This window comes from Papaver somniferum, unplaced genomic scaffold (genome assembly GCF_003573695.1).
Source record: "Papaver somniferum cultivar HN1 unplaced genomic scaffold, ASM357369v1 unplaced-scaffold_107, whole genome shotgun sequence".
NCBI lineage: Eukaryota > Viridiplantae > Streptophyta > Magnoliopsida > Ranunculales > Papaveraceae > Papaver > Papaver somniferum.
This window is the reverse complement of record NW_020619603.1, coordinates 10,375,674-10,393,223: the sequence shown is the minus strand read 5'-3', so window position 1 is coordinate 10,393,223 and position 17,550 is coordinate 10,375,674.

Genomic DNA, 17,550 nt, shown 5'->3' with positions numbered 1-17,550 from the left:
GTCTTTATAAGTTAAATTTATCTTCATCATCAATACCTGGAACCTATTTAACCATGCATCATAATTATAGAACTGAACATGTTGAGGGTAATTCCTCATTCTTGTGGCATAAGAAGTTGGGACATATATCTTGTGAAAAGCTTCAACGATTGGTAAAAGATGGGATTCTACAGAACCTTGATTTTACCGATTATAAAAGTTGTGTGGATTGTATTAAAGGAAAGATGACAAAACACACAAATAAAGGTGCCACAAGAAGTTCAGAACTCCTTGAAATAATACATACAGATATTTGTGGACCCTTCGACGTTCCAACTTTTGTAGGAGAAAAATATTTTATCACCTTTATTGATGATTTTTCACGTTACTGTTATCTTTACTTATTGCATGATAAATCTCAAGATGTGAATGCTGTAGAGTAATTCATTACCGAAGTTGAGAGGCAATTAGAAAAGAAGGTGAAAATCATTAGGTCTGATAGGGGTGGAGAATATTATGTAAGGTATGACGAAACAGGACAACATCCTGGACCTTTCTCTTTACTTCTTCAAAAGCTTGGAATTGTTGCTCAATACACAACGCCAGGTTCACCGTGGTAGAATGGTGTAGCAGAAAGGCGAAATCGTACTATAATGGAAATGGTTAGAAGCATGATTAGTCATGCGAGTTTACCCTTAAGTTTGTGGATGTATGCTCTTCGTTATGCTGTGTATATTTTAAATAGAGTTCCAAGCAAAGCAGTTCCAAAGACTCCTTTTGAAATGTGGAAGGGATGGAAACCTAGTTTAAAACACCTGCAAGTTTGGGGTTGTTCAGCATAAGCGAAAGTTTATAATCCCAAAGAAAAGAAATTGGATATGAAAACTGTTAGCGGTCACTTTATTGGTTTACCTGAAAAATCCAAGGGGTATATTATTTATTGTCCTAACCATAGTATGAGAAATATTGAAACTGGAAATGCAAAATTCATTAAGGATGGCGAAGTTAGTGTGAGTACACCGGTGCAAGAAAAATCTGTTCAAGAAATCAGAGTAATAATCCCTTTACCTCAGGTTTCTACAGATATTGTGAATCCTCCGGTTGTTGAACCGATTAATGAGGGAGCAACACAAATAACGGTACCGGAGCTTCATGATTAAACTATTGCCAATGAATATATTGTAGAACAATCAGAAGAACCAGCCTTAAGAAGATCTCATAGAGAACGGAAAAGGGCCATTTCTGATGATTATGTGGTTTATCTACAAGAATCTTATTCACAAGCTATCAAGTGTAGTAATTCTGATAAATGGATTAATGCTACGAAAGTAGAGAAAAAAATCGATGGACGATAACGGAGTCTGGGAATACGTTGAATTGCCTGAAGGGCACAAAGCAATCGGCTATAAATGGTTCTTTAAGACCAAACGCGATGCTAATGGAAATATTCAATGTTATAAAGCTAGACTTGTTGCCAAAGGTTTCACTCAGAAAGATGACATTGATTACAAAGAGACTTTTTTTCCCGTGTCAAAGAAAGACTCTCTCAGAATTATTCTGGCATTAGTAGCTCAATATGACCTTGAGTTACATCAAATGGATGTGAAAACAGCTTTTCTTAATGGTGAGCTTGAGGAAGATATTTACATGTGTCAACCTGAAGGTTTTGTCTTAGAAGGACAGGAACACATGGTCTGCAAACTTAAGAAATCAATTTATGGACTTAAGCAAGCCTCCAGGCAGTTGTATCTAAAATTCAAAGAAACCATTCGAAAATTTGGTTTTGAAGAAAATGTTGTAGATCCATGCATATACCTCAAGATCAGTGGGAGGAAGTTCATATTTTTGGTATTGTATGTAGATGACATACTACTTGCGAGTAGTGATCTTGGCCTTATGCATGAAACTAAGGAATATCTATCAAAGAATTTTGAAATGAAAGATATGGGTGAAGCTTCTTATGTGATTGGGATAGAAATATCTCGTGATAGATCACTTGGAACATTATCAATCTCACAGAAAGCATATATCGAAAGAATTCTAGAGAGATTTGAGATGAGTGCATGTAAGCCAAGTTTAGTTCCAGTTTCTAAAGGAGACAAGTTTGGTCTCAATATTTGTCCTAAGAATGAACTGGAAAGTAAGCAAATGGATAAAATCCCTTATGCTTATGTGGTGGGAAGTTTAATGTATGCTCAAGTTTGCACACGACCAGATATCAGCTATATAGTTGGTATGCTGGGAAGATACCTTGTGAATCCTGGAATGGAACACTGGAAAGCTGCAAAGAAAGTTTTAAGGTACCTACAAGGAACGAAGGATCATCGTCTCACATTTACGAAGTCAGATCAGTTTGAGTTGGTTGGCTATTCATATTCCGATTTCATGAGATGTAATGATACTCGAAAGAGCACTTTTGGATATCTTTTTCTATTAGCTAGAGGAGCAATATCATGTAAAAGTGCAAAAGAGTCTATTCTCACTGGCTCAACAATGGAAGCTGAATTTGTAGCATGTTATGAGGCTACAAATCACTGTTCATGGCTGCGGAATTTCATCTCAATGTTTGGAGACCTAAATTTTGCCTCCGCACCTGTGAAACTTTACTGTGATAATGCCGCAGCAGTATTTTTTTAAAGCACGCTAGATATACTAAGGGTTCAAGACACATGGATCTAAAGTACCTATGCGTGAAGAAAGCTGTTCAGATAAAAAAGTTGTTCATTGAACACATAGGCACAAAACTTATGATTGCAGATGCATTTACGAAGGCGTTACCTCCCGAGACTTTTCTGGAACATGTTGGAAACATGGGTCTTGATGGAGTAACAAATAATTAGTTTCACTTAGACTTTTGCTTACGTTTGAACACTTATTGAGATCTTATTATTGTTATTATTCTGAACTTATTTCTGTATCCATTTTAGTATACTTTTATGTTATTGGATGAATGTTACAGAAATTGTTTTCTTTTGAAGACATTACTGGACCATTACGATATCCCTATTTAAGGCCTGATTAAGTAATTTTCTTGTGTTGTGGTACATGGAAGGGAACATGTTGATAACAAGACAACGTGCCACCGCCATGACTCGCATAAGTAATTTACTTGGTTGAGGTATTACGTTTAGCCATTATGCACGCTTATGTTTTTCTACGATAAACCGTTAAATAAATTATCACATGGACCAGTGGGAGAATGTAAGAATATTTATACACATATAAATATACTCTTGGTCCATGCAATAACTTGGTTAATTATGAATTATGCTAAATATGTAATGTGAGAATATTTATACATATATAAATATATTCTTGATGCTAAATATTAATGTAAGAATATTTTGGGATCCTTTCAAATTCCCTCTTCCTTGATGGACGGATGAGATTGAATGTTAATTTTAATCCTATGAACCTTGGTCCTCCTTCTACCTATAAAAGGAACTCTATTACCATCAGAATAGAGTTTTATGAATTATTATTATTTCATTACACAAAAGGGTCAAGAAGGAGAAACCAAAAGTTCTACAACCTATTCTGTGCTAGGGGTGTTCTTGGAGGACATATTGGATTCAATCAATGGCATCCTCAGGTACTCTTAATTTTTAACACAACTATGCTTATGATGTGATTATCATGTTTGTTCAAGATCTAACCATTATATATAGTTATGTATATATATAAAATATAATACTTATAGTATTATCAAAAGTCCAGAGGTTTTGGCAATTCAAGTCTCTTATCGGATACTTTGTTGAATATTCCATAGCCTTGATAGTTGACACCAAAACTGGAAATCAACTCTCCGAATTGGCCAGTCAAATAGATTTATTATCCGCATAGCTTTAAAATGCCTGCCAAATGATCAGGTGATAAATCATCTCCCTGGGTTTACTCTTATGAGTTATTTGATAGTTCACTTTTTTTTTTCAGCGGGAAGTCATTCATTTATACCTCTTCACGTCTAGCAAATGAAAAAGTCACTATAATTAGTTTAAACTCATAATTTAAGTTCATGAGTTTTAATGTATGCGCGTTCTCTAGAAGTTATTTACGTTGTTGGAAAATGATGAGTTTCAAAGTTGTCTTTTCTCGTAGGGCATTTGGATCAGATACACATAAAGATGGAAGATAATTTAACGATGATGAGAAACTTTGGGTTTGCATTAAACGAATTAGAAACTTTGAGAAGTTGGAGAAAACTCAAAATAAACTGGTAGTTATGATCATGGGACTGTTTTTCCTAAATTGGGTATTTTTGTGGGAAGCGAGCACGCATTGGATAACCGTTTATTCGTTTATAGAATAAAGCCAGAAATATTCTTCTCCACTGGTAGGAAAATGAAAATGTCATACAGAGATCTAGGCAAACTCAAGTCTTATATAGTCAACAATTTTTCGTTTCCATGCTCATGACTATTAACTCAACTTGAATCTTCATATATAGTATATATAATGAATGCCATAAGGGAAGCCAACATACATTGTTTTGCGAAAGGGCCGTAAGAGGGTGTTTGTATAGTAGAAGTAAATTTCAGAAATCAAGAGTAAAAAAAAGTTGCTTTAAAACTTAAGAGGGTGCTTCTTCTTCAATCTTAAACGTCAAATAACTTCCCAATAAGTTAAATTTTTTGCTTCTACAAATCATTTTGAAACGATGTGCCCAAACTAAATTGTGTTTTTTGGATTCTTGAAGTCGAAATCTAACTTCTTAACTGGTGTTCAAACATACAATCTATCTTTTTTACTTCAAAGAATCATTTTCAAAATGTTTCAAATATTGTCCCTAACCTAAATTCTATTTCATTTTCGTTTTTCTGGTTTTAGAAATTCGATTTATAATAATAATGATAGTAATAATAATACTATTTTACGATCAAACCAAAAAGTATTTCCGAAAGCGTATGCAAACGCCCTCAAAAGAATTAGGCACGCTACAAAAGATAAATTAAAATAAAGTCATGGCTTAGTTGCGTCACCGTGAAACCTGTTATAAGTTGAACGAATCTTTTTTTTTTTTTTGTTCTACAAAAGTAATAAAAGACTTTTTCTTTAAATTATCAAGGGAAGAAAAAGTTTTTTTTTTTAAATTATCAAGGAACAAGTCGTTTATTTTTTTTTTCTAACTCAAGTGACTTGCCTGAATCATGCTCATTTTTATTTGAATCAGACGCAAGCACTACTCAAAAATAAGGTTACAGAAAACTTTCGAATGCAATCTGATAATGATAAACTAGAACTTCACCCGTGCCGTAACGACACGGCCTTCATACTAAGTAAAAAAAATTATGCCAATTTAAACCCTTGTCATTCTTTTGTTAGCTCTATATAAAGTGATAATTTTTCCCCATATTTTTTTCAGAGAATTGCTAGGTTGACCGAAATATTTGTCTCGAAAAAATCACCGAGTGAAACATGTAGTGGGATCAACTGAAAACCTTTACTATCCCTATCATCGATGGGTTTTTTTCGGGTTATTTTTCGGAAAAAATTATGGTCAACCTGTACAATTGTTTCTTTTGTATTAATATTCATCTTATTTTCAAATTAAAAAAATCAACCACAACTTCCATAATAATGTTATATGTGTCCTAACGACATAGACCGACACATTGAGCACATGCACTACCATCACCAGAACCACACATCATCACTACCTTTTTCACCACCAACATTATCGTCACGGGCTCCATACACTACCACTCACAAAGACCACCCAATCATCTGTAATGATTATTAATAAATTTATTATTTATTTAATAAAAATATATTATTAAGACATGTACAATGAGAGATTAGTAAAATATTTATTATTTGAAGTTAATGATACAATAATGATGTAAACAACCATAACCATTGATTTATTTTTTTCATAAATAAATCTCAGCCACTCTTTATGTTTCCTAACTTGTCACAATGCGAATTTCAGATTAATATGTTAAACAGATAATTTACAGTTTTTTTTGGTATGGTAATTTTTTCAATTATAACGGCTATTTATCTTGGTTTGGTATCTAACTTTCAAAATGAGATTTGTTACCTTATAGTCCTCAATTGTTCATCTTCTTTCCTGTCCCGACCCGACAAAAATATGGCCTATAATATTTATTATAAATTTAAAAAAATAAAATAAATAGAAAAAAACAAATCTAAAAACTAATATCAAATAAAAAAAATAAACCAAGGGTAATTATGTAATTTATCTACCTTAGGACACTACTTCTGCCACCACCACCATCATTAACGTCATCACTATACCATTATCACCAAGACCCACCACTATTATCCCCATCGCTGATCCACCACCCCTTCATACCACCACAACCACCAAATGTCAATTGATTTAATATAAAATAAGTTTATTATGTACAGTATTAATGAAATATATTTATTTGATTAGTTAAAAAAAATATTATGAAATATCAATAAAACATTTTTTATTGAAAGTTAAGTAAACTAATCATTTTTCAGCCGTAGATATAGCTTTCCCAAAAATGAATCCAGAGCGTCCTGGTTTGGTATCTGACATTCAGAGCTTGGTTTCTTTATTGTCCTCAAACGATCATCGTTTTTCCTATCCCGACCCGATAAAAATATGACCAACAATATTTATTTTAATTTAAAAAATTTAAAAACTAATATTGCATCAAATAAAAAGAATAAACCAAGGGTAACTAATTAATTTATCTACCTTAGAACAACCACAGCGGACGATGAAGACCATAAATATGGTCCAGAAACAAGACACAGTGGGATGGACTAAAGAAGAAAAGCTGGACCAAAATCAAATTGTAAACTATATTTGATCTGGGACCAAGACCAAAACCAAATATAATCGAGCGAACATATTACGTGCCTTTGAAACTAGGCGTAGTTATATTGTACGTTTCCCGTGAAGCGTTTGTAAAATCCCCGATCCATGGTGAGACGAAGATATAAATTACGCTCCGTTGGAGCGTTGATAAAATGTACGCCCGGTTACACGTTTACTATATGTACGCTTCAAGAGAGGCGTGGGTTTAATGTACGCTCCATTGAGACGAACTATATACATATGCTGGACACGGGGCATACATATGGTTCACGCCCACTTCTTGTTTTCTCTTTGCTCGGCACTGTTTCAGGATTAGAGATTCAAAACCATAGTAGAAGTGCTGTTTAACGGTACAAAGAAAGAAGCAGAAAAGAGAGGAAGACCCGAGAAGAAGAGAAGAATAGGGTTCGACTCCAACAAGTGTTTGATCGACGGAAATATTAAGGCTGGCTTGCTTTTAAGCCCCACACGTGCTGATAGTGTGTACATGGAAGTGGTTTTATAATGCTCGCCTGGTTTCAGGCGTTTATATCATACGCCCCATCTGGCGTAACTAATACCACCGTCCCTTCTCCGGGCGTGAAATATATGTACGCCCCTTAACAGACGTAACTTTACTCACCGCCCCGTAGCATGCGGAAACTATATGAACGCCTCATTGGGACGAACTTTATAACTACGTTCCACACCAGACGAAGGGAATACTATCGCTCCACTAAATATACTCTAATACCGTAGTGTCACACCACGGACTAAATTCAAATTTGGTCTTTTTTTTTGATCTTTGCTCTTTGGTTTTGATCGTCTCATTGTAGTTGCTCTTAGTACACCTTTCTCATCCTACTACCACTATTTCTTCCACCACCACCACCATTAACGTCATCATTCCACCATTCTTACCAACACCTAGCGCTGATCCACCACCCCCTCCCACCATCACAACAACCATTAGTGTCAACTGATTTAGTATAAAATAAATTTATTATGTAATGTATTAATGAAAGTGTATTTATTTGATTAATTAAACAAACATTTATTATGAAATATTAATAGAACATTTATTATTGGAAGTTAATTAAACTGATCATCTTATAGCCGTAGATTTAACTTTTTCAAGAATGAATCCTGGCCGCTCTTTAACTTGTCTAAGTTGTCAGTAAACTAATCATTTTTCATCTGTAGATTTAGCTTTCCCAAGAATGAATCTAGAGCGTCCTGGTTTGGTATCTGACATTCAGAGCTTAGATTCTTTATAGTCCTCAACCGTTCATCGTTTTTCTGTCTCGACCCGATAAAAATCTGGCTTATGATATTTATTTTAATTTAAAAAATTAAATAAAAACAAATTTAAAAACTAATATTGTATCAAATAAAATGAATAAACCAATGGTAACTAATTAATTTATCTACCTTAGGACACCTTTCTCATCCCACTACCACTATTTCTTCCACCAGCACCACCATTAACGTCATCACTCCACCATTCTTACCAACACCCACCGTTGATCCACCACCCCCACCCACCATCACAACCACCATTAGTGTCAACTGATTTAGTATAAAATAAAGTTATTATATACTGTATAATGAAAGTGTATTTATTTGATTAATTAAACAAACATTTATTATGAAATATTAATAGAACATTTATTATTGGAAGTTAATTAAACTGATCATCTTACAGCCGAATTAATGAAAGTGTATTTATTTGATTAATTAAACAAACATTTATTATGAAATATTATTAGAAAATTTATTATTGGAAGTTAATTAAACTGGTCATCTTACAGCCCTAGATTTAGCTTTCGTATAGTAATTCTCTTGTCCTAAGGTAGACAGCTCTTAATCATATTTCTTTTAAATCATAGTTTGGACAACTTAGGCAAGTTAAAGAGTGATCCGGATTCATTTTTGGGAAAGCTAAATTCATGGTTACGGTTCGCTTTAATTAAAATTAATCATTATGAGTGTTTTATTAATTAGTGTCCCATTAATCTCTCATAGTGAATAGTTTATTAAATTTTCAACATTTAATGTCCTCTTAATTAATCTAATAAATATGTATTTTTTACATTAATAAATAATTTTAATAAAAATTATATCAATAGAAATTAGTGTTTAGTAGTGGAAGAAATAGTGGCTAGTAGAAGCGGTGGTGGTGGAGGCGATAATATCAGTGGTGGTGGAAAAAATAATGCCGAAGGGTGGTTTTACGGTGGTGATGTTGGTGAATAGTCGTGAACTTTATTAGTTCTCTATATTTACAACACCTGCAACATTGTATCGTGAAAGATGTAGTTGGTCATCACGATTGATAAAAACATATATCATATTTTGTGAAAATATGAAAATTTGGCTACAAACAATTGTGATTAGCCAGATTCTGAAAATTTGTCTATCACAGGTCGTCGGGGTTTCAATCTATTCAAAACTTTTTGGTATAGAAATGTGAGATTTTCTCAAGAACTAATTTTTCGTTCATATTCGTTTAGACTTTGTAGAAATAGAATTTTGATTTCATCTTGATACAAAAACGGGTTAAATAAAATTGATTGCAATACAACATAGTGTAATTCGATAAAAAAAATAATTCAATAAACTAGTCAACAACCTAAGTTTGTCCAATCAAAAATTTACTCATGATGTGTTTGATTTAAAATTAGAGGTACGAAAAACGGCCAACGAGAGGACGCGGCAGTTGTGGTGGAGAAATAAATGGTATTAGATGGTTTTGTAGTGGTGGCGGCGGTTGGTGAATAGCAATAGGCTACGTTAATTTTGTGTCGCTACAAAATGAGTAACATTATAAATTAGAAGTTGTGGTTGATGATCTTATTAATAAAATAATCTCGATTAAAATACGTGAAAGATCAAAAAAAAATGTCATGTTACTACAAACAATCGGGAACAAGGTAAAATCAATTCACAAAAAAATACTTATTATCAGGAGGTGTCGTTATGGTAAGGGATGTACCCTGGGTATGCATACTTTTCTGCGTGTTTCTTTGTATTGTATTATCCAATGAAGCTTCGCTAAGTTACGAAGATAAAGAACGATCCTGATTTTTCCTTCCAATTGGTAAATTCACGATTTCTGTCAATCCCATGAATACACGTTTATTTGAGAAAAATTCATTACATATTCATTTATTCCCATCTCAAAAGTCAAAATCAAAATGGAAAAATTTGATCGACTGAAAATAACAAAATTTCCTTCCCATAAAATTTACCAATTGATTTGTCGCTCACATTCGGTAGGATGAGTGGGATTGAAAACTCTAATTCCTTACTTTAGAGCAAACTAAAATCAGAAATAAAGTCACAAAATTGGTTAAAAAGACCAAAATCAACAATTCCTGGGTGAAATGGACAGTTAGATTTTGATACTGTTTAAATGGACAAATATGTAAAAATAGGCAGGATGTAACCAGTTTCATCGTGCCCATTTTCAAATATTTTTTCTTATTTTTAATTTACACAGGATTTATCCAGTTTCATCCTTGCTATTTTTTAAATTTAAGCTAGGATGAATCCAGTTTCATCCTTGCTATTTTTTTTGGCCATTTCACCCAAACTATTTTTTACTCGTCCATTTGAACCATGATTTAAAAATATTTGGAAAATGACCCATTTTCCGAAATAAAGTTGGGAAGGGAAATAGATTGGGGAGAGGAAAAACTCAAATCTGAGAGTATAGTTCCGCTCAATATTGTTTCAATTTTCTCTCAATCTTCGTCCACCAAAACGTACGTTTGTGACCTTAAACTACTCTGAGCTAAGAATATATGAGAAAATCCTTTATATATATATTTTTTTTTTTCATGTATGTTTTTTTGGAATTTATATCATTTTCTTGAGTAACATTTGTTGTATTGTATATTTAGCTGAAGCATACATTTTCAAATATAACCTTACAATAACCTCATGGTTGAAATTTAGGGGTGTCTCTATTTTTTGATAGGAAGGTTATGGAAATTTGGTTATCACATGTCGTCGGGGTTTCGTTTATTAACAACTTTTTTGTCTAGGTTTAGACATTAAAGGAAATAGAATTTTGCTTTCATCTTGTAGATAAACTTAAAGAGAAATTTATAAGGTTATTCAGATTACACATTATAATTTGACAATGGATTGGTATTTACAAAATAATCTTACAAAAGCCTAGGGGTGCACATACCCTACCCATATCCGCCAACCCTACCCTACCCGCCAGTTTTTTAACCGTATCCTATCATATCCACTATTTGGCGGGTAGGGTGGCGGGTAAAGATTTTCTTAACCGCCAGTAAACGGGTAGGGTGACGGGTATAGGCCATATCCTATCCACCCTACTTAGAAGTGCACATACCCTACTCCTATCCGCCAACCCTACCTTACCCGCCAGTTTTTTAACCGTATCCTACTCTATCCATTATTTGGAGGGTAGGGTGGCGGGTAAAGATTTTCTTAACCGCCGGTAAACGGGTAGGGTGGCGGGTATAGGCCATATCCTACCCACCCTACCCGTTGTGCATCCCTACAAAAGCCTCTGTTCTCCGGGTTTATGTTTCAAAGTACAGAATAATTTTAATAGAATTTATTTTCAATAAATAATCTAACATGATTATACGTAATTTATATAACACTCTTGCCATTATGGAAAGATAAAGAGTGGCCAAGCTTTGTTTAGGAAAAAGCTAAATCAACAGTTGTGGTGGTTTGGCATCATAATTATATATCAATAATTTCTCATAATAAATATTTTATTAATCCTACATTATAAGTATCTTAGGATTATCTTTATAAATAAACTTTCATTAATCTTACATTATAAATAGCTTTTTAGATCATAAATATCTTATAATTATCTTTATAGATTAACTTTCACTTAATATTTTATTAATTTTTCATTATAAATTTCTTATAATTTTTAAACATATTTTCCTTCAGTGGGAAAGAGTACGATGGAGAGTGGAATATATTACAAGAAATTGGATGGGAGCTTTGCAACAAGATGAGCTCCAACCTATTTTTGAATGACCACCCTAAGTTCCTAACCTAGGGAAAAGAAAATCTCCCACTTTAACATTCGCAACATTAAATATTCATCATTAAATAAACATAGATTCATTATTAAATTTTTTGTTAATGTTTTAAATGTTTTATGATTATCTTAATAGATACTTTTATTAAATACATAATAACTTCGTTAATAAACATATCAGTCGGGTAGTATTTGCGGGTGGTGGTCCATAGAAGCTGGTGACTATGGTGATGAGGTAGTGGTGGTGAAAGTGCAGGTGGTCAGTGTGGTAATCAGGTAGTGGAACAATTCTTATCTATGTCGTTAGGAAACACGTAAACTACTATGGAAGTTGTGGTTGATTTTTTTAATGTGAAAATGGTAGTTGTGGTTGATTTTTTTAATGTGAAAATAAGCTGGTTATAATACAGAAGAAACAATTGTAAAGGTTGACCGCAATTTTCCCTAAAAACAACCTTAGAACAATTCAAGGATAGGGGAATAATCTACTATTTGGATAGTAAAGGTTTTCTGTTGGTCCCACTACATGTTTCACTTGGTGGTTTCTTCGAGATAACTCTTACGGTCAACCTAACAATTCTCAAAAGAAAAAACATCAGAATATATTGTCACGGATACTTATGTATATTTTGAAAATGACCAGTTTAAGTTGACTTATGTTCTTATAATGATTATAATCATTTTTGGACATGTGGTTTAAAAGATATTTCACTTTAAAGTTTTTATTTATTTATTTTTATCAAGAGAGAGAGAAAAGAGAAAAAAAATGGTATTTCTTCTACTATTAAAATAATGTGACATCACTGAAGACGTCACCCTAGGACCAAGCAGACCGATTATTCTGTGGATGTCTTACTTACCTTTTTATAGTCCTTCTAAAAGACCGATTATTTCAAATTATTACACGTTTTTCAAAAAAAAATAGTCGTTTGGGACTTTCTCTATAAATAGAGACCTCACACTTGGACCCCATTTGCCCCAAAATTGATCATTTTATTCCCGCTCACTCCATATACTCCAGAAATACTCATTTCATACATGTACATACAAGAAATGGCATCATTCTCCCCCGCGGAAGATTTGGCAATCACGAAAGCATGGTATGCGGAAAATCGGCTCAGACGTCAATCCTCCGAAAGAGAAGATTCAACAACCTTTTGGGTTAAAGTACACAACAAATTTATCCAAGAATTTGGAAATCCTAATGCAAGAAGTGTTCAAGCCATCCATGAAAGACACATAGTCATTGAAAATGTGATACTTGATTTTTTATCTCTCCAACCTCCGATTTTTAACACTCGCCCCTTCACCTTGTCCATTGCACACTTTGTAAGTAATTTTGTGGTTTTTTTTACATACCCCATGTTGTATTATCTTCAAATGAAACACCATTAATAAATGTAATGGTGAAGGGGTCACAAATTAATCTATGATAATTATAAGACATTTATGATAAGAGATTAATAAAGTATTTATTATAAGAAATTAATGATTCAATAATGACGTGAACAACCAGAACCATGGGTTTAGCTTTGCTAAGAATGAATCCTGGCCGCTCTTTATCTTGTCTAAGTTGTCCAAACTGTGCTTTATAAGGGAGACAAGTCGGGTACAAAAGTATTTGACTTAATTACCTCAAAATTATGTATATGAACCAAGTTAGACATCATGATAATAAAAATAAAATAAAATTTGATATTTGGCTCAATAAGATTCAAAAACTGAACCATATTCAGGAACTGATGTGTCAGATCCAAACAAACAAGATGGAGCTCTAGAATGTGGCTCAAACCATACCGAGTCCTAACAATCTGGCTAATCCAACTTACTTTAAGTAAGTCCATTTATATCGGTACATAGTAGATGATTTTGTTCACTCTAGAAATAGTCCAACATTCATTTGTACGTTTCACTAGATGTCCAACTTTTTTTCCGAATACCACCCTTGTCCAACAATTTACTTTATTGTTGCCACACTCATGACTACTAACTAAGTTGAATAAAGGTGTATGGAGTTTTTGTTTGAAGTAATCAAGGAATGAATAAATTTCGTAACTCAATTGATTTGTCTGAGTCTAACTGATTACATCTATGTCATGATTCAAAATTATTGACTATAAAAACTTTTGAACTCAATCATGATAAAAGAGTCAGTTACTCCGCCCAAATACCTCAGAGCGAGTCGTTTAATCTGAAAAATGAAAACGAGTTGACATCTGACTCAGTCTGAGTCAGACGCTAAACTAGATTCGAATCCCAAGACAGATCATCCATTATCAAAAGGCCGGAGGTTTTTCCAACTCAAGTCTCTTGTCTAGTTAAAAAAACTTTAAACATACAACATCATTTGAAGTCCTAAAATCCATATTTTATTGAATATCCATATATTATTGTTGGTAGGATAGTCAAGGACTAGATTAGGAAATCTAGTTGGTTCGGGAAACCAATTACTTGTGTCCTAAGTATAGCAACTTAAGAGGTTTGTCTCTTAGAGTTAAGTTAGGAAACCCTATACTTGTAGGAAAGTAATCCTTATTAAGGAATGTGTCCAACCCTATTGATATGTATAAATAGTCATAGTGAGAACTAGAAAATATACACACCAAAATTCTTCTTTTTCTCTAGGGTTTATATGTTTTTTCCTAAACGATAATATATAAATCTCTTATTTTTCCCGAGGATTCAACCTCGTTAAATACTCGTTTCTTTTCTTTTCTAGTTTGTGTTCTTTTCTATATTTAGAGTACCATTGTGTAGCTGTGCAAATCGCTTCCGCGGGGTTTTAGCGCAATAATTGGTATCAGAGCAAGGAGATGCTCTTGGATACGGGTACTCAGATTGAGGTTGAAGTGAAGGTATTTTTTCTGAAGATTTCTTGAGGTAATACTAATCTCAAAGGTTCTGTTTTTTATCTATATTTGGTTGTTTGAGAACAATGGTTGACGGGGATAAACCATTGATCTGAAATATCCTTTAGGAGAACATTCAGAGTCCACAAGTAAAGATAAAGAAACAAAAGAATAAATGCTTCATTCACATAGATCACAACTCAAGGTAGAAAAGTTTACATGAACCAATAACTTTGGTTTATGGAGAATGGACATAATGGATGCTCTTGTTCATCTTGACCTAGAAGAAGCTATAGAAGATCATCCAGTTGAGATGTCTGATAAGCAGTGGAACAAGATGAATAGATTATGTAATTGGTTCGGTACGAGGGCGTTTAGCAACTGCATTAAGAGTTAATTATCAGCACGAGACTTCAGCTGAGGATCGCTGGCAAAAGATAGAGAAAGAATACCTTGTGAAGAACGTGGCCAATAGGATACATCTTAAAAGGAATTTGTATCGTTATAACATGAAGAAAGGTGCAACCCTAACCGAGCACCTAGATTCATATAATAAACTTCTTGCTTAGTTGGTTAACTACGATGAGAAGATCAACGACGAGGAACAAGCTTTGTGTCTGATAAACTCTCTTCCTGAAAGGTATGAACCCGCGATTAAGGCTTTAATGCATGGGAAGGACAAGATGACATACGATGAGGTCACTACAACATTACGTAGTGAGGAGTTCAGGAAGATGGACCGTGAAGATCTGTCAAGTGAATCTAATAATGATTTGCTTCTTTCAAGAGGTCGTTCAACAGACAGGAGAAAGAAGAATGGTGACCGTGGAAAAGTTAAAGGGCGCTCAAAGTCAAGAGCGCGTTTGCATACGGATTAATGTGCATGGTGTCATGACTTCTTCCATTTGGCTAAAGACTATACCAAGCTTAAAGACAGAGAAAGAGATAATAATAAGACCGAGGTGAACATTGCTAAGGCAAGTGAAGAATCATATGAAGCTTCAGATTTCTCGCTGACTATGATGCCATCAACTTTTATCGTAACTGATGATACATGGGTACTAGATTCTGGTGCTACTTATCATATTTGTCCTCATCGGGACTGGTTCTAAAGCTTTGAAGAGTTTGATGGAGAAGTACGGATGGGGAATAATCATACCTGCAAGGTGATTGGGATTGGTAGTGTTCGTATCAAGATGCATGATGGTATGATTAGAGATCTGAAGGATGTAAGATTTGTACCTTCCATAAAGAAGAATATGATTTCGCTCGGAACTTTGGAAGCTAAGGGCTACAAGTTAGTCGATGAAAATGGTATTCCAAAGGTAATCTCTGGATGTATGGTAATCATCAAGGGCACATATATTCATAACTTGTATTACTTGAATGGGAGTACAACAACAGGGGATATGTTTATTTCTGAACACATCGAGAGTGCAGCTACCGAGAAGACGAAGTTATGGCATATGAGACTTGCACATCCAGGTGAGAAATTGTTGCATAGATTGATTAAACAAGACTTGTTGAAAGGTGTTATCGCATGCAAGTTAGCATTTTGTGAACACTGTGTTAAGGGCAAGAAAACAAGAACAAGCTTTGGCACAACTATCCACAATACTAGTGGAGTTCTTGACTATGTTCACTCAGATGTTTGGGGTCCTTCCAAGAATGCATCATTGGGAGGGAAACATTGGTTTGTGTTATTCATTGATGACTACTCTATGCGCGTACAGGTGTAAACCATGAGGCATAAGGATGAAGTCCTAGAAGTCTTTATGAGGTGGAAAAAGGAAAATGAGGCTCAAACTGGCAGAAAGATCAAGGTACTACGTTCGGACAATGGTAGAGAGTACAAAAGTGATCCATTCTTGCAAGTATGTCAGGATGAGGGGATAAAAAGACGCTTCACAGTTAAGAAGACACCACAAAAAAATGGGGTAGCTGAACGCATGAATCGTACTTTGCTGGAGAAGGTACGATGTATGTTATCTAATGGTGGATTAGGTAAGGCGTTTTGGGCTGAGGCAGTTACGTATGCGTGCTTCCTCATTAATAGGTTGTCATCAGCTGTATTAGAAGGTAAAACCCCTATGGACAAGTGGTTTAGTAAACCATCTTATGATTATAACTCAATTCATATCTTTGGTTGTCTTGCGCGGTATCATGTTAGTGAAAACAAGCTTGATAGCCGTGTCGTGAAAGGAATCTTTGTGAGTATGAAAAGTGGAGTGAAAGGTTCCAAAATTTGGAATCCGGTAGACAAAAAGATAGTCATGAGTAGAGAAGTTACAGTTGATGAAGCGTCTATGGTGAAGTCTTGGGGATCTTGGCAGGTGGAGAGCACTACCAGTACCGGCGAGCCTTTGCAGTAGGTGGAGATTGATGCAACTCCACTATTTCCATCCAAGTATGTATATGTTACGTCTACTTCCGAAGGCGTGGCGTCTACAAGGGAGGTAAATGTTGAATCTCCAAATAATAGTGACGATCTTAATGATGAGGGACATGAAGCAGTGGAAGATACAGAAGCTATGGTCACTGAGACCATAGAAACCAACAAACCAAGAAGACAAACCAGGAAACCTGGTTGGATGGATGATTTTGTAGCTTATGCATTACCAGATATTGAAGAAGGCATTCCTAATACCTATTTTGAAGCTATACACAGTATAAAGCATTAAGAATGGGAAGCTGCTATGCAGGATGAGATGGAGTCTCTTTAAAAGAATGACACGTGAATTCTTACGAAGCTTCCGAACGGTAAGAAGGTCGTTGGGTGCAAATGGGTATATGCTAAGAAAGAAGGATCTCAGGTGAATCAAGTACGCTACAAGGCAAGGTTAGTTGCGAAAGGTTATGCCCAAAAGGATGGGATTGACTACAAT